The sequence below is a fragment of the Eubalaena glacialis genome, chromosome 6 (assembly GCF_028564815.1).
Source record: "Eubalaena glacialis isolate mEubGla1 chromosome 6, mEubGla1.1.hap2.+ XY, whole genome shotgun sequence".
Lineage (NCBI taxonomy): Eukaryota > Metazoa > Chordata > Mammalia > Artiodactyla > Balaenidae > Eubalaena > Eubalaena glacialis.
The window spans coordinates 11,839,470-11,858,633 of record NC_083721.1 but is presented as its reverse complement, the minus strand read 5'-3'; the positions used below and the strand labels follow the sequence as shown (position 1 = coordinate 11,858,633).

Genomic DNA, 19,164 nt, shown 5'->3' with positions numbered 1-19,164 from the left:
TGTAAAACCGCAAAAAAAAAGTGCAGTAAAAAGAACAGAGACTGAGAAAGCTCTTAGATTGAACAATATTTTAGATGAAATAAAATCAAACACATTAATATTTCTGAAATAGAAGTTATGAGTCATCATCCTGAAAGAAAAATTAAAACTATAAATGGATTCACATCAGTTTTGGTCACATTTTACAGCAAATAAGGGCAGGTAGGGCATGCCACCGAAAAGTGACAAAAAAAAAAAGCACGTTTGGCTTTTGGAGATTTTTGGTTTTGTTGTTGTTGTTTTATTATCTCTTTTTAAAAATTTTTTATTGAAATCTAATTGATTTGCAATGTTGTGTTAGTTCCAGGTGTACAGCAAAGTGATTCAGTTTTATATATATATATATATATTCTTTTTTAGATTCTTTTCCATTATAAGATATCGAGTATAGTTCCCTGTGCTATACAGTAGGTCCTTGGTTATTTATTTTCTATACATTAGGGTGTATATTTTAATCCCAAACTCCTAATTTATCCCCCCCACCTTTCCCCTTTGGTAACCATAAGTTTGTTTTCTATGTCTGTGAGTTATTTCTGTTTTGTGAATAAGTTCATTTGTATCATTTTTTTAGATGTCATATGTAAGTGATATCATATGGTATTTGTCTTTCTCTGTCAGAGCTTTTTGGATTTGGAGGATCACACGTAAGTGCTGTGGACAAGTATTATTGCAGAGTTTTTGTAACAACCGTGTCAAGGTCATGACATTACAGTCACAGCTCTGATGGTCTTGGCTCATCATAGACTTTCTGAGGCACAAAATTGCTGTGCTTGTGATTTCAGTTAAGGTTCCAGTTAATTCTCCACACTTCTCAGGGCACCACAGAGACGCGCTTACCTGCTTTTCCCGCTGGGAAGGTGGTGCTTCAGTGATCAGAGAAACTCACATTAGTTGCTCTTGGTAGAGACCCAGCGAAAAAGTCCTCATTTGGACTCCATAATTGTGAATGAGTTGGCCAGGTATTTGGGGGGAAAAAAAACTACTATTGCTTTTATTCTTTTTTCCTGGAATTATTAGATTATGGTGATGGAAGGAGACGTCTCTGAAAAGAGAATCTGCAACACTTGAAAAATACTGGAGGGCTTCCCTGGTGGCGCAGTGGTTGAGAATCTGCCTGCCAATGCAGGGGACACGGGTTCGAGCCCTGGTCTGGGAAGATCCCACATGCCGCGGAGCAACTAGGCCCGTGAGCCACAACTACTGAGCCTGCGCGTCTGGAGCCTGTGCCCCGCAACAAGAGAGGCTGCGACAGTGAAAAGCGCGCGCACCGCGATGAAGAGTGGCCCCCGCTTGCCACAACTAGAGAAAGCCCTCGCATAGAAACGAAGACCCAACACAGCCAAAAAAATTAAATAAATAAATAAATAAATAAGTCAGGAGCTCTTAAAAAAAAAAAAATACTGGAGTAGCAATTAAAAGAATGTATTTGAAGAATTACTATGGAACGAAGCTTTAAATACATACAATGAAGATGAAATTTCCACTGAATAAGTGCTGCTATAAATACCTACTTCAAATTCATTAACTGATACCTTAATATCGAACTTCAAGATAAACTTAAGTTCACAGCATAATTTTACACAAAGTAGAGCTATTGAGGCACTGCCAGCAGGACTGTTTATTACATTATTTGTACTCCAAACACATCCCAAAATGAGTTAAAATTTCTCAAGAAAGGTCAAGGGATATATCAAGTACTTCCCATGTAAGAAATAACAAGTTTGGATTTTTTTCCAAGCTAGAAAAAATATAATTTTTTTTCTCAATAAGCAAATAATGGGACATAATTCAAAATCTGTATCTGATATTCCTAGATGATTCCATATTTAGTAATATCAGCAATATGCACCACACACACACACATACACATACAACAGAGAATTTTTAGAAATCACAAAACATCTCTTTTACTGATCATCTAAATTTAATTTAGACATTTTGAGGTCGAGGCTTTTTTGCAAAGTACCCTTATAAATCGAATTAAGGTTTTTCACAGCTTTTTGTATATTTGTTTCTCTTTTTTTTCTAATTTTTTTATGGTTTTTTTCTTCCAGTTTTGTTGAGATTATAAACAACATACAGCACTAAGGTTCAGGTGTACAGCATATTTGACTTACATCATGAAATGATGATTTGACTTACATCATGAAATGATCACAATAAGTTTAGTGCACATCCATCATCTAAATACAAAGTAAAAGAAATAGAAAATATATATATTTTTTCCTTGTGATGAGAATTCTTAAGATGTACTCTCTTAACTGTCATATATTGCATACGACAGTATTGTAAAATTCATCATGTTGTACATTACATCCCTAGGACTTATTTCTCTTATAACTGGAAGTTTGTACCTTTACTCCTGCATCCAATTCCCCCTCCCCCATCACAGCTGTTTTCCCCCTGCAGCACTTCCCTTGGCTCAGTGTATATTATGTATCACTGTGCAGAGAGGTGCTTTTGAACCTGGGTGCCCCCTCTCCCTCAGCCTCTGCTCCCTGGCCCAGGCCCTCATGAAATCCGCTCTTCTTGGGCTGAAATACAGAGACCAAAACAAACCAACAACTAAAGACAAAGTAACAGCACAACAGCAAGTCCACTACAAGGAGGGGAGAGGGGGAAGGCAGGGTGGAGGAACGGGGAAGGGAAAGAAAGGGAAGGAGGTGAATGGAGAAAGAGCAATTTTGTTTGATCCATTGGTTTTTCCAGGTTGAAATTTCCAAAACTGTGGGGATTAAAATGGGGGAAACGTCATTAAAAAACAATGAACAGCCGTAAGATCCAGCAATCCCACTCCTTGGTATTTACCCAAAGGAGTTGAAAACTTATGTCGACACAAAACCCTGCACGCCTATGTTTATAGCAGCTTTAGGCATAATTGCCCAAACTTAGAAGCAACCAAGACTTCCTTCAGTAGGTGAATTGGATAAACAAGCAAATCCAGACAATGCAATATTATTCAGCGCTAAAGAAATGAGCTATCAAGCCATGGAAAGACATGGAGGAAACTTAAACACATATTACTTAGTGAAAGAAGCCAATCTGAAAGGCTACATACCACATGATTCCAACTGTGTGACATTCTGAAAAAAACAAAACTACGGAGACAGTAAATGGATCAGTGGTTGCCCTGGTGGGGGAGGGGAGGGGGAGGGAAAGAGGAACAGGCAGAGCACAGATGATTTTTAGGGCAGTGAAACTATTCTGTCTGATACCATAATGGTGGATACATATCACTATACATTTGTCAAAACCCGTAAATATACACCAAGAGTGAACTCTAATGTAAACTATGAACTTTGGGTGATTAGGATGTGTCAGCGTAGGCTTATCAGTTGTAACAAACGGACCCCTCTGTGTGGGATGTCGGGGGGGAGAGGCTGTGCATGTGTGGGGACCGAGGGTACATGGGAACTTTGTACTTTCCAGTTTTGCTGTGAACCTAAAACTGCTCTAAAAAATAAAGTTCATTAATTTTTTAAAAAATCAATGAACATCGGGAAATAAGTTTAAGGGGAAAAGGTAAATGCAGAATGACCTTATTGAATCATCTCATATTCTCGCCACTAGTGTAGGGTTTAATCAGAGCTCTAATTATCAGTGCAATTGGTGCGCAAGGACCAGCTTGCTCGTCCTTGTATTTCTCCCACCCTCTAAAGGCTCTCAATAAATGTTTGCTTTCTCCCATTTAACTGAGGAAGTTGAAGCTTTGAGGGATGCTTTTGAGTCAAAAAGCCAATACGTGCTACTTTTCACCAGTCACTGGACTATCATTTAGACTTGGAATAAAGGTGTGTTACCTGCAGATGAGTTTACAAACTGCCAAGGGGCTGGAGGGAGGCTGGCATGAGCCAAGGATGGGTTAATGCATGCTGGCATTACCCAAGGACAGGTAGATAACATGACATTTCCTAGAGCCAGAACACCCATCCTTTGTAAGACTCTGCTGTTACCAGAGAACCCTGGTGAATGCAGCAGTAGTCAGAAGCCAGCTTACTTTGCATTTTAGGAAGTCAAGACTTAGCAGTCAAGAGGAGAAATTACTCTTAAGAAGGAGACAACCATTTCCTATGCGTGACTATCCCCAGGCCCCTGTGGAAGTGCAAATTACTAACACAGAGAAATCAAAAGCACCAGCACAATAACTGAACATGCACTGTGAAAATTCTCTGCCACCTGCAGTGCCTTCAAGTGCCTATTGTAAGCTGTCCTGGGAGGGAGATCTGCCTGGCCAGGAGTGTTGCTGGCTGCTTTGTACACATCCTAGGGTACTCGTTGAGTAGACCTTGGTTTTTCTGGAAAACTAGAAGGCAGACCTCTGACCTCTAACCAGGGTATCCTTATAACTGATCTCAGTGGTATTTCTCTTTCAAAAAACATAAATTGTGGCAAATGAGTGATGTTCTCCATAGTACTAAACTTCAGCTGTCACTGATTGTGTCTACATGTACAGGATAAAATATTTATGTCCACTAGCAGCTCTGTGATAAATTGTCTAAGAGCCACAGCAAGAAACAGGAAAAGCTCATCATAAGAATTTCCCAGACAGGTGCTTCCCTAGTGGTCCAGCGGTTAAGACTCCGTGCTCCCAATGCAAGGGTGCCGGGTTCGATCCCTGGTCAGGGAACTAGATCCCGCGTGCCGCAACTAAGACCAGGCGCAGGCAAATAAATAAATAAATAAATATTTTTAAAAAATAAAGAATTTCCCAGACAGAAAGGAAAAGGCCAGCAGGGAGGCTCCCCGTAGGCTGTCATAGTCACTCAATGACAGCAGTCAGACTCTCTCCTGTGGCTCAGCCCAATGACCAGCCCAGGGCCACCATCCTCTGATGCCTTCCTGCCAAGAGCACCCCAGACCCACGTTTGGTACTGAGCCTTAAAAACCAGATTTCCTTTGGGAAAAGCAGGTGACTCCCACAGTAGAATATTCTCGAAATTAACTGAATTCGTTCTGACATCAGGAAGAGGTGACCCCACACACCACACTCAGGTCTCTTCCATGACTCCACATCCTTAAAAAGGACGAGGGTGCAGCAGAGAGCAGCAGGGCTGAGGTTGGAGAGGAAACCCAACCAGGATGGGAAGCAGGATGGAGAGGGAACCCAGGGAAGAAGCCTGTGCCCAGCATGGAGGAGCTTGGGTTCTCCCTGAGTCATCGTAGGTCCACATCCTGCAGCCGGTGGAGGGGCTGTGGGAGGAGCCAAGATTGGAATGAGAAAGGCAGCAGGAGGTCCTCACTGTAGCCAGGCTGGAGATACTGATGGCTTTTGGTGGAGGTGAGGCCAAGAAGGCAGTGGAGGGATATGAGGAGGTAGAAACAGCAGACTGAAAGGGAGAAATCTAGGCTACAGCCCAGGCTTCTGGCTTTAAACAGCTGGAAAGAAGGGGGTGCCATTTTCCGAAATGGAAAAGGCTATTGGGGGAAGGAACAGCTACAGGGTGAGCTGAGAAACCAAGACATCCATTCCGGCCACTCTGAGTGTGAGATGCCTGTGAGATTACCAAGTCGAGATGACAAGTCAGTAGCCGGGTGTATTAGCTAGAAGCTCAGAAACAGTTCTGGGCTAAAGACATAAGCATCGGCATCGAGGACGTAGTGTTTTTAAACTGCTGAGACTGTATGAGATAAGTTGGAGAGAAGAATCAGAAGAACGGAATGCCCAGGAGAAGAAAGGGGAGCTTCATGAAAAGGCCTGAGGAGAAATGGCCAGATGGGTGAGAGAAATAAAACAAGAGTGTGGTGTCCTGGGAACCGAGGAAAAAGGATTTTTCTTGAAGAAGGAAGTGGTCAACTGTGCTGAAGCTGATAAATTAGGTAAGATAAGAACAGGAGATGTAATAGATGTACTGGCCCAGAGGTCATGGGCGACTGTAGTGGACTTTGTGGGGTGCCGCCCAGATCCTCCTTCAGGACAGAGGAGCTGAAGGAATGGCTTTGTGCAAGCTCCCACCTCCCCCAGGTGCAGCCCACGTCCAAAGCCTACAAGTGTTGTTCCCAAGACCATTCCCAAATACATTTCCCACTTGGACATCTTCTGTTCAGAGTCTGTTTCCAGGGAACCCAGCCTAAGACAGAGACCTTAGCAAGACCCATCTCGGTGGAGTGATGAGGATAAAATCTAGGTTTCAGGGAGCTGAGGAGTGAAGGGGAGAGTGTGGGGAAGTGGAGACCACAGGCATAGGTACCTCCTTTCATAAGTATGACTTTAGGGCTCAGAGAAATGTGTCAGTACCTGGAGGAGGGTCAGAAAGTCAAGGGTAAGGTATGTTGGGTGAGTGATATTACACCATGATTGGAGACCGTTGGGTGGCCTCAGTAGACAGGATACCAAGGAGTCCAGCTCCTGCCCCAAAACCCGATGTGTGATTTTCAGGCCTGACTGTAGGTAATTACAAGGCTTTACCTGGCAGGTCCCAGGGGAAACTCCCTCCCCACCTTAGACTCGGTGACAGCCAGGCCCTGGAAACTCTGACAGGAGCTGCAGTCCAGGACTCAGGTCCCTGGCTGGCCATTCTCTTACACACCTGCACTCCCAGCCCTGACACCTTCATCCCTAGGTCTCTCCATCTGAGGTCTTCAGGTACCTCTGCTAAAGTCCCCTTATGAGGGAGGAGGGGAAAGCCTTGAGGCACTGTTATCCATTGTGACTTGTACCCTGTACTTTCCCACCCTCCCCCTCCCCTCCCTCCCCCACCAGACCCAGGTCCATAAAACTGTATAGCCTTTGGTTCAGGCTCCCTCAACAGTGAGACGACCCCCACTGATCCATCTGACCCTGGACCACTGCATGTTCCATGGGGGGATATGGAACGGGGTGCCTCTTGCTTACACCATCGTGGTAAGTGATGAAAACCTCACTGGTACTCTCATCTGGGGCTTGTTGCTTCTATCAGCTACTCCTGGCAGCTCATCTCTCTCTCTCCAGCTCAGCTGAGACCTTGATGACACTGATGATACCCATGAGAGCAGGACTGCTGCCCTTGGAAAGGACATGAAAGCGGTGGCAGGACCCGGAGCCCTGGCCCTGGCCTCTGGCAGGAGGACAGAGAGAAGAGAGCGTGGGTCAGCGCAGGCAGGCTAGCCAGCCGTGGGTGAGGGATGCGGGAGGGAAGCTCAGGAAGTCTGGTGTCTCCTATTTTCCCAATGAAGATCATCAGCTAAAGGAGGGAAGAGAGGGGTTTGGGGGATAAATGAGTGGACGTGAAACGGTCCTCCAGGGCCATGAGAAAGTGAGCTCACCCGACAAAGGAGAGGGCTAACTGGGCAGTGTTGAGAGCCTATTTGAAAACCAGCGGCAGAATATCTGCAAAGTGCCTAGCTCGGCGATGGGCAAATAGCTCTGTTAGATGGGAAAAGGGTTGGAAGAAGAGCCCTCCCGGGGAGTGATGTTGACCTGTTGCTGTGTTTCTAGTTTCCACAGCAGTCCTGGGAGAAAAGGGCCCAGCCAGTGTCAGAAAGTGTGTCCAAAAACGACTTAGATGCACCCAGTTGAGCAGCCAAGGCCCACAGGCAGGGAAATTCAAAACACCAAACTGGCTGGCAAAATACAAGCAGTAAAACTCCAGCTACACCCACTCGGAGATTACAATTTGTATCAGAAAGTCCTCAAGTGTGGAATCATCGCTTTTTTCTCTTCCTGCTCCTGGGGCAGCACCAGCTGATGGGGAATCGCTAAGGTTGTTCTACTGAAAACGTGAAATTGCCCCAAGCGGGCTGCCCTGAAAGGCTCCATTATCTTGACTGTACTCACTGCCCTGGAGGCCTTGGGTGCCCCTGAGGTCCTGAGCAGACACAGAGTTAGAGGCCTCATTATTGTAAGTCTTAATGGTTACTGAGAAATAAAAATCATTGTCTCGCTTCCTTTCCAATCCTGGCCGGGCAGGATGGCTCCCGCAAAGAAGGATGGCGAGAAGAAGGGCCGGTCCGCCATCAACGAGGTGGTGACCAGAGAATACACCACCAACATTCACAAGCACATCCATGAAGTGGGTTTCAAGAAGCGTGCCCCTCGGGCACTCGAATAAGTCTGGAAATTTGCCATGAAGGAGATGGGAACTCCAGATGTATGCATTGACACCAGGCTCAACAAAGCTGTCTGAGCCAAAGGAATAAGGAATGTCCCATACCGTATCCGTGTGCGGTTGTCCAGAAAATGGAATGAAGATGAAGATTCACCAAACAAGTGCTATACGTTGGTTACCTATGTACCTGTCACCACTTTCAAAAATCTACAGACAGTTAATGTGGATGAGAACTAACTGCTGATTGTCCAATAAAGTTATAGAACTGCCAAAAAAAAAAAAAAAAATTGTCTCATTTCACTGAATTGAGCGTAATTAGTCAACCCAAACCAAGTCCTTCTTAGAACAAGTGGTTGCAAAATGGCTTATATTGATTGCATCATAAACACTTACATAATTAGACATTGTCTTTTATCAGCCTCCACTTTCAAGATAAGACCTTCAAACAGCATTATTTTTCAAAGAATTACAAGACTGAGGACATAAAAAAAATCCAAGCGAAACTCACTGTTTAGAGCCAATAACCTGGGCAGGGTCTCATGCAATGAACAAAGCCTATCCAAAAAAGATAAAGAACTTATTCTGCCTGGACAGAATCCCTTGGATGGCAGATCCAAGTCTCCTGTTCCTGGTTCTGAGCTTTCAACTGATAAGCTGTATTGGTCATCCTAACAGATTAGTGAAGGTCACTCGGATTCTCCAGGTCAGGCAAAGGAAATTGTAATCTGATCTATCAGTCAGGGATCTAGAAGGAAAGAGATGGAACATTCCAATAGAGCGATTGAAGAGGGTAGTATGAAGGGACTATTTATAGCGGGGTGGGCAGGGGTAAGGGAAACCAACAAGGAAGAATACAGTAGCATAAGGCTAGCAATAGTGGGAATAGTTTTGTGTTTGTTTGTTTGTTTGTTTTTTGGCTGCATTGGGTCTTCGTTGCTGTGCGCACGCTTTCTCTAGTTGCGGTGAGCGGGGGCTACTCTTCGTTGCGGTGCGCGGGCTTCTCATTGTGGTGGCTTCTCTTGTTGTGGAGCATGGGCTCTAGGCACACGGGCTTCAGTAGTTGTGGCTCGCGGGCTCTGGAGCGCAGGCCCAGTAGTTGTGGCGCACGGGCTTAGTTGCTCCGAGGCATGTGGGATCTTCCCAGACCAGGGATCGAACCTGTGTCCCCTGCACTGGCAGACTGATTCTTATCCCACTACTAGCTCTAGGCCTGGAGGGAAATGGGAGGAACCATGACCCCAGAGAGAGTAAGGATTAGCAGCAGGGTCTATGGCCAACCCACAAACCCTCCAGGAAGGGATCCCACCTCAGTGTCCCCCACCCTCCAATCTCAGGCTGATGTCTCCCACTGGCAGAACCCAACCAGAGTCAGAAGGTAAAGGGCTCCGTTGATGCATTTTATACAAAGTGTCTCCCAGGGCAGACAAGGAGCAGAGTGGATCTGGAGGGGCAGATGGAGGGCTCCAGCATCCCAGGGAAGCAATATGAAAAAGAGAAAGTAAAATTAAGAACAGAGATAATGGAAGCAAACTTAGATCCATGACAGTGGCATTTTTGCCAAACAAAAGTTTTGATAGCTTTATATTGACAATTTTGTAATCATTGCTTTCATGTGTGTCAGATTATTAAGCTGTTTAAAGCATTTTAAACTATCCCATAATTTGGCTTATAATTTTCATCAAGTTTTCATTTGGAACAGTTTAACTGATTGAGATCACTCTTAAAATGTTTGGGGAACTCTAATTTGTAAAATTCATGTTTTTTGATATAATAATTGTCTAAGCAGAATGTGAACATTTAGATAATTGTTAACTGTTAAAAAAAACCAAATAATTTAATGTGGGTTCCTATCAGTGTACAAAAACCCTTGGACATTAAAATTTTTTAATGGGGTAAGTGCAATATCATTATGAGCCAGGAGGGAGGTAAGTGCCAGGTGACCTTGCAAATCTCCTTTCCCAAGTTCACCTATTGATTCTGTCTTGGGTCGGCCCCAGAGTCTGGTTCCAGAGCCCAGAGTTTCTTAACCTGAGGTCTTATTTGTATTGTTGTGGGTAGAAGAACTGGGGCTTTCAAGAGCCTCAAAGGGAGTAAAAAGACAAATAATCCAATTTAAAAATGGGCAAAGAGCGGGACTTCCCTAGTGGTCCAGTGCTTAAGAATCCGTCATCCAATGCAGGGGACACAGGTTTGATCCCCGGTCAGGGAACTAAGTCCCACATGCCTCAGGGCAGCTAAGCCCACGCACCACAACTACTGGGCCCGTGCGCTCTGGAGCCCGCACACCACAGCTAGAGAGAAGCCCGCGTGCTGCAGTGAAGAGCTCGTGCTCCACAATGAAAGATCCCGCCTGCCGCAACTAAGACCGGACACAGCCTAATTAATTAATTGATTAATTAAGTAATTTTAAAAGCTGCTGCTCTAAAAAAAAGAAAATGGGCAAAGAATCTGAATAGACATTCCTCCAAAGAAGACACACAGTTAGACAAGATGTACATGAAAAGTTGCTCAATATTATTAACCATCAGAGAAATACAATTCAAACCACAGTGAGATACCACTTCACAACAAATAGGGTGGCCATAATTAAAAAGACAGATAATAACAAGTGTTGGCAAAGATGTGGAGAAATCAGAACTCCTCTTCTCTGCTGTTAGGATTATAAAATGATGCAGCTACTTCAGAAAGCAGTCTGGCAGTTCCCTAGACAGAATTACCATATGACCCAGCAATTCCACCTTAGGTATATACCCAAGAGAAATGAAAACATGTGCCCATTCAAAAACTTGTACACGAATGTTCATAGAACTGTGATTCATAATTGCCAAACAGTAGATACAACCCCATATATCCATCAACACATGAACGGATAAATAAAATGTGGTATATGCATACAATGGAATATTAGTTGGCCATAAAAAGAAACGAGGTACTGATACAGGCTACAACACAGATGGACCTTAAAGCATGGGAAGAGATATGGGGATATATGTCTATGTATAGCTGATTCACTTTGTTATAAAGCAGAAACTAACACACCATTGTAAAGCAATTATACTCCAATAAAGATGTTAAAAAAAAAAGAATTAATAAAAAACAATTATAACAAACCAAAAAAAAAGCATTATGCTAAGTGAAAGAGGCCAGTCACAAAAGACCACATTTGTATGATTCCATTTATATGAAATGTCCAGAACAGGCAAATCCATAGAGACAGAAAGTAGATTAGTGACTGCCTAGGGCTGGAAGTTGCAGGGGGAAATGGAGGATAATTGCCAAAGGGTATGGGGTTTTCTAGGGAAGAGAGGAAAATGTTCTGGAATTAGGTAGTAGTGATGGCTACACAACTCTATGAATATACTAAAAACCATTCAGTTGCACAAAGTGAAAAACAAGTCTCAAAAGGGCTCAGGGTCACTGGTCTAAATAAGTTTGGGAGGTTCCCAAGCTGAAGAGCAGGGGTCATGTGCCCATAGGGCTGAGATCACATGGCGTAGTTGGGCCCATGAAGCTCTGCCTAAAGGTAATTTGCATTTTTGAAAAACTAATGGACTTTTTTTTTAGAGCAGTTTTAGGTTCACAGCAAAATTGAGTGAGAATACAGAGTTCCCTCCCCCCCAACCACACACAGCCTTCCCCACCATCAACATCCCACACCAGTATGGTCCATTTGTTGCAATCGATGAACCAATATTCACCCGTAGTTATTAACCAAAGGGCTCACTCTTGGTTTTGTACATTCTACGGGTTTGAACAAATGTATAATGACAGGTATGCACCATTATAGTATCATACATAGTTTCACTGCGCTAAGAATCCCCAGTGCTTCACCAATTCATCCATTCCTCCTCTCTCACCCCTGCAACCACTGATCTAAAATTGTCTCCGTAATGTTGCCTTTTCCAGTATAGTCAGAATCACACAGTATGTGGCCTTTTCAGATTGGCTTCTCTCACTTAGTAACATGCATTTGTTTTCTCCATGTCTTCTCATAGCTTAATAGCTCATTAGCACTAATAATAATATTCCATTGTATAGATGTACCACAGTTTATTTATCCATTCACCTACTGAAGGACGTCTTGATTGCTTCAAATTTTGGCAATTATGAATAAAGCTGCTATACACATTCGTAGGCAGGTATTTGTGTGGACATAAGTTTTCATCAGTTTTAAGTGACACTCTGCATGCCAAATACTTGGTTTGTTTTATAAAACTCACCCTTAGTTTGGAACCCCTTTCCCAGAGGCTTCAGGAACCTGGCACAGCTAGATACGCTCGCTCTTCAAAAAAAACGAAAGAAGGTAGTAATTATTTGACCCTCGGGGTATGCTAGTGTTACGTATGACCTCACTTCCTCCTCACCACCGGCCTCAGATGGGTGCGTTTTACAGATGAGTAAACTGAGGTTTGGTCCTTCCATTACTGTGTATTATCCAGTGTTCTCTTAGAGTCTTGGACTCTCGGTGCTGGAAGGAGCCTTAGACATTGCTTAGTCGAATCCCCCTCACTTTATATATGAAGAACCAAAGGCTTACAGACTCAAGGACATGGCCAAAATCTTGGAGTCATCCTTTCCTCCTCTAGTTCTCTCTCACCCCAAAATACAATCCATCACCAAGACATGTATCATTTACCTTCAAAATAGATTCAATATGCAGCACTTCTCCCTACCACCATTGCTTCTACCCCAACCAGGCCTCCCTCACCAATCACCTGGATTACTATAAGACCTTCTCAACAGGTTTCTTTACTTCCTCTCTAGCCCCCCATCCTATACTTGAATCTTTATACAGCAGCCAGAGGGAGGCTTTTGAGTCATAAGTTCATTCCTCTGCTAAAATCTGTATAATGGTCTCCATTCACTCAGAATAAAGCCCAAACCCTTCCCGGAGCCTGCAGGCTCTACAGACTACTTCCCTGGCTCCTTTCCTCTGCACCCCTCCCTCTCCACACTCCAGCTCTTCCATCCTCCTTGCTATGCCTGCGACATGCCGAGCACATGTATGTCTCAGAGCCTTCACATGTGTTCTTCCTTATGCCCTGAACGCTCTCTGTTTACACAGCCCTCTCTTCATGTCATTGCATTTCTGCTGCAATGTCTCCCCTTTGGAAAGATCTTCCTTCTCACTGTCTCTTGTCCTGCTTTGTTCTTTTTCATAGCATGTATCATTACTTGACCTTACATTATTTCAATTCAGTTCAACAAATACTTGTTCACAGAGTTGTCTGTATCCACACTAGACTATAGGCTCCATGAGGGCAGAGACTTTGTGTGTCTTGTTCAATGCTGGATCCCCAGCCCTTAGAACAGTACCTAGCACCTAATAGGTGCTCAAGATCTATTTGTTGGATGCATGCATGAATGAATGAATGCATGCCCAGGGTCGGCCAGTAAATGAGTGGCAGACTCAGACCCAGAGCTGAGGTCTTCTGTGTCCCTTGACTGGTTGCTTCCCGTCTTTTGGATTCTTAGATGTGATAGGTACACAATTTGGAATCAGCACATGTAAACTTTCTTAAACTCTTCCATTTGTAGTTAAATTATATCTGTACCCATAACTAGGACTTGTACAGCATCTTTTTCCCCATGTGGAAATTTAAGCACGTTCACGTTGATTATTTCTCATTCATTCTAAAATGCAGAATTTATGGCAGAAATTCTACCCCCTCATTGCTTTCTCTCTCCTTCCCATGACCCTATGCTCCTGTTTTTATCCTAGGAGTCTGCCTTGTATTGGGGTTCCTATTACATGAGTCAGACATCCCTTCTCTATTGAGCTTAGAGGTGCTGCTGGAAGAAGCATCTGAGAAACTCAACCTCAGGGGCTCTGGGAGAGGGAAGTTGAGTGCCTGCTGTGGAAGGACAAGCTTCACATTATAGTTGAATCTAATGCGCCACACGCAATGTTTTTCTTTTTTTTTTCCCCCCCAACTGAGGTGAAATTCACATAACATAAAATTAACCTTGTTAAAGTGTACACTTCAGTGCCATTTAGTACATTCACAATGGTGTGCCATCGCCACCCATATCAAATTCCAAACCATTTTCATCACCCACACCCATTAAGTAATCACTCCCCATTCCCCCTTCCCCCAATCCCTGGCAACCACCAATCTGCTTTCTGTCTCTGTGTATTTACTTATTCTGGGTAGAGCTCATATAAATGGAGTTATACAATATATGCCCTTTTATGTCTGGCTTCTTTCACTTAGCATGAAGTTTTAGAGGTTCATGTACATTATAGCATGTTTCAGTACTTCATGCCTTTTTATGGCTGAATAATATTCATACACACACACACAGCATTTGTTCATTCATCCATTGATGAATATCTGGGTAGTTTCAGGCAATGCTTTTTGGAGCATGTCTGTAAAGATAAAGCTAAGATGGGAATCTAGTGCTTTCTGACTAACAAAAGAACCTCCACCACAGTGATGAATTGAAATAACACAACACTGGTTCGGTCGGTCAGTTGCTTTGGGCACAGATTACAGTGGTGGGTTAAGTATCATTAGTGTGTTTATTTACAGTGTTCGAAGAAAATACCATTTCCAAAAACAAACATACCTTATGTATTTGTCATCAAATACATTACATTTCTCCACAAAGCCTTATTTCTTTTTTTTTTTTCATCTTAACTCAATAAACCTAAGGAGAACATTTGTCATAAAGGCAACACGCAAGATGGCATTGTGTGGTGTAAGCCAGAAAACCTTTGACCCTCCTGGTTAATGATGTTTCACATAAAACAGCCTCTAACCTTTTTCGTATCTTGCTCTTCGATGGAGCAATTGAAGGTTACAGGGTTTCTTATTATAGAAAATTGTAACATGTTTTACGATTAAGGTCCTTCAGAGACAATTTCTGCTTAAGACACACTGTAGGCATTAACAAGCAGCTACACCTTTGCTGCTTCCAACTCGGGGAGTGCTTTTGGCTCCCCACCCCTTTTCTCTCCAACACCTGCTCCTCGCCCCTCAGAGCTGCCTTGCCCCTGCTCTCTTTCTCATCCTCTCCAACCTGCCTTGACCCTCTGGGTCTCCACCATGCACAGTTAAGCTCTGCTGGTGGCCCTCCTGTTTGCTGGCCACACCTGCCATGGCCTCTCAGCTGAGGTCTTTCCTTTCTTCTCTCCGCCCCATTCTGGCATCAATTTTCCACCTTCCGGAAACACTGCAGTCCACAAACTCCTTAGGGGACTTGGTTCTTTATTCTGAGAAGCACAATGCAAATGCATCAGACTTAAGAGAGGGATCAAAGCTTTTCCTTCAAAGCCTATCACTTTATGCAGGTAAAAAAGTGTCCCGAAGAATTGGAAACCTTGTGACTTTTGACAGAAACTGAACTGCTTTTGCAATATATTTGGATATATTAATTGTTACACCTGAAAATAATAAGATTGCTGATTGCATTTAAAATTCAATGAAGCAGGTTAATATTTTACTGGGATAAAAGAACTGCTTGTGAAATATGCTAGCCTGATATAGAAGAAAATTCTGAATATCCTATCATTACTAATAAGAAACTTTGAGTCCTGTAGATACAATACAATCACATGGAAAACTACATAAATTGTGTTAGAAGATTCCGTGAAAGGAACAGAGACTAAGAAATATAATCATCTAAGCTAGGATGGGAAGAACATCAAAATTCCTTAAAGCAATGATTTTCAAAGTGTGTTCTCTGGACAGCAGCAATCACCTGGAAACGTATCAGAAATGCAGACTCTCTGGTGCCGCCCCCGACCTACTGGATCACAAACACTAGGGGTGAGACCTGTATTTAAGTCTGTGTTTTAACAAGCCCTTGGGTGATTCTGATGCACACAGAAGTTTGAGGCCCACTCCCTTAAATGATACATTAATGGTTAATTTATTACAAAATTTGCAGATTTCTGTATTATTGTGACTTCTTATTTTGCAGGAGTCAAAAAGTACCCTATGGTGGTGGAGATGAATGGATGTGAAACACCAACAAGAGCAGAAGAGATTCTTTATGACAGCTGAGGTCTATCCTCCAACCCATCTGGCAGCTTTGTGTTCTTTGTGGTTTAACAGTCTTTAGAGACATATCTGCCACATTCTGGGTACCTGCATTCTTCCTGCCATTAGCAGGGGCAAATACATTCTAGGAAGCACAAGAGTAGAAATCTGTCCCTCCTCACCTGACTCCCTTAATGGACTTTTGGAGAGAGAAGAGTGGGGCTTTTGGTAGAAGTAGAAATGGGAAGGGTGTCAGCTTTTGGCTCACATTACAATCTATCTTAATTGGATTCCCTCCAGAAGAAGATCCTGAGGTGATGATTGAGAGCATGTAGTTCTCCTGGAAAGTGCAAAGACAAGAGCAGAGGGAAGATGATACAGGAAAAGGAAGACTTCCAATAAACCAGCTATCAAAGTAAATCTTAATCCCATGGAGAAGCTGAGGAAAATGATGCAGAGCACATTCCTCAGAAGTATCCTAGCCAAGGAGTAAGGGAAGTGGGGTATATATACCACCACACATCATTCCCAAGAACTTCTAGCCTGCATCCAGCAAAGGTATAGGTGCTTGCCATTAGCAGATGCTGGCTGATGTACACAGACAAGTAAAGGGAATCTTAAGGGTCATGGATCACCAATAGCGTTGGTATATGCAAGGCCAGACAGTAATGTCTGGTCCTGATTCTAGGATTGGAAAATGAGGACTCAGTCCCTGCTTAGGATGGAGTTTTATTTTGGTTTATTCCTGAAGCAGCAAATAAGCTTTGCAAATAATCAAAACAAAATAAAAAACAGGTGTGTACACATGGCTCTCAACGGCCTCCCTTATGACTCACTTTCACAATTCTGTGGTCTCAGCAGTTGTACTGAGAAGAGCCTACTGTTGTGGGTTCATAACGTTTTATTACCTCTAACCCAGACACAACTTATTCTACTAAATAAGACATCAGTTATAATGCTCAAGAATCATGTTTTGTGCTTTTTGAAAGAAAAAAACCAACCTTTGACCTTTTAAATAAATAGATGCCCAAAGGTTACTACACAATGAGAAAAACTAGCAGCATAAAAGAGAAAGACAAAGCTAAGCAAACAGAGCAAATTGACTCTTGGAGAAACAGACTACTGGAACAGAAAAGAAGGTCACAAAAACCCAAGTTCTAAAAGATTTGAGGTGTTGGTGGATCCATAAAACAAGAACAAGGTGCTACTTAAAAAAAAATCAGAATAATAAAGTGCTTTTGAAAATTAAACACACAATTGCAGAAATAAAAATTTCATTGGAAGTCAAATAAGTCCTCCAAAACCAAGGACAAAAGTACAAAGGGATAAAAAAACAAGAGTGAACAGATTAAGAGACATCAAGGGTCAATGAAGAAAGTAAAACTTCCTACTAATAAGAAGAGAACAGAGAAAATGGAGAGGAGAAAGTATCTGAAAAGCAGTACAAAGATGGGACTCCTGGTTCTGGATCTATATCAATACGCAGCTCAGGACAGCGATCCTTGAGAGAAGAGAAACAACCGAGATAAGCTCTGTGATTGCCCAGGCTGACTTTCTGGAGAGAACTGCCAGGAATCAGCACAGAGAGGAGGAACCCAGAGCCCTGTGGGTTGAGTAGATGGAACTAGGAATCCACGAAGGCTGAAGCAGCTAGATTTCACAGGGCAGAATAACAGGGTATAAAATCTGGATATCAGGAGAGAGATCTAAGTTGGAGACAATTTTGGGAGCCACCGGCATAAATGATAGCCAATGAACTCATGGAGGGGAAGAGACCACGAGGGGAGATTGCTTAAAATGCGTAAAAAGAGGGGTTAGGACAAAACAGTGAGGGACACCAATATTAAGTAAAAAGCAGTGGTGTGGGTTTGTGATGGAGTTTGAGAATGGCCAGAGAGACAGAAGGAACAGCAAATGAGTGTGAAATCATGAGACCCTGAGAACAAGGGAACAGGGAATGATGTGGTATATATATTCAATGGAATACTAATAAGCCATTAAAAAGAATTAAACTTTGCCATTTGCAACAACATGGATAGACTTGGAGGGTATTACGCTTAGTAAAATAAGTCAGAGAAAGAAAAATACTGTATGATATCACTTTAATGTGGAATCTAAAACACACAACAAACTAGTGAATATAACAAAAAAGAAACAGACTCACAGATATAGAGGACAAACTAGTGGCTACCAGTGGGGAGAGAGAAGGGGGGAGGGGCAAGAAAGGGGTAAGGGATTAAGAGGTACAAACTGCTATGTATAAAATAAATAAGCCACAAGAGTATATTGTACAGCACAGGGAATATAACTAATATTTTATAAGAACTATAAATGGAGTATAACATTTGACAATTGTGAATCACTATGTCAAAAAAACAAACAACCCAGTCAAAAAGTGGGTAGAAGATCTAAATAGATATTTCTCCAACGAAGACATACAGATGGCCAAAAAGCACATGAAAAGATGTTCAACCTCACTAATTATCAGGGAAATGCAAATCAAAACTACAGTGATGTATCACCTCACACTGGTCAGAATGGCCATCATCAAAAAGTCTACAGGGAATTCTCTGGCAAACCAATGGTTAGCGCTCTGTGCGGCACAGGTTGGATACCTGGTCGGGGAATTCCCGCAAGCCACATGGCACAGCCAAAAAAAAAGTCTACAAACAATAAATACTGGAGAGGATGTGGAGAAAAGGGAACCCTCCTACACTGCTGGTGGGAATGTAAATGGATACAGCCACTATAGAGAACGGTATGGAGGTTCCTTAAAAAACTAAAAATAGAATTACCATATGATCTAGCAATCCCACTCCTGGGCATCTATCTAGAGAAAATCATAATTAGAAAAGATACATGCACCCCCAATGTTCATTGCAGCACTATTTACAAAAGCCAAGACATGGAAGCAACCAAAATGTCCATTAACAGAGGAATGGATAAGGAAGATGTGGTACATATATACAATGGAATATTACTCAGCCATAAAAAAGAATGAAATAATGCCATTTGCAGCAACATGGATGGATCTAGAGATTGTCATACTGAGTGAAATAAGTCAGACAGAGAAAGACAAATATCGTATGATATTTCTTACATGTGGAACCTAAAAA

The 19,164-nt window shown here is 42.7% G+C and overlaps 1 pseudogene; it reads left to right on the top strand.

Annotated features, from left to right (window-relative positions):
• Positions 1-7,901: 7,901 nt before the first annotated feature.
• Positions 7,902-8,333, top strand: LOC133093148 (large ribosomal subunit protein eL31-like; annotated as a pseudogene).
• The last annotated feature ends 10,831 nt before the right edge of the window (positions 8,334-19,164 follow it).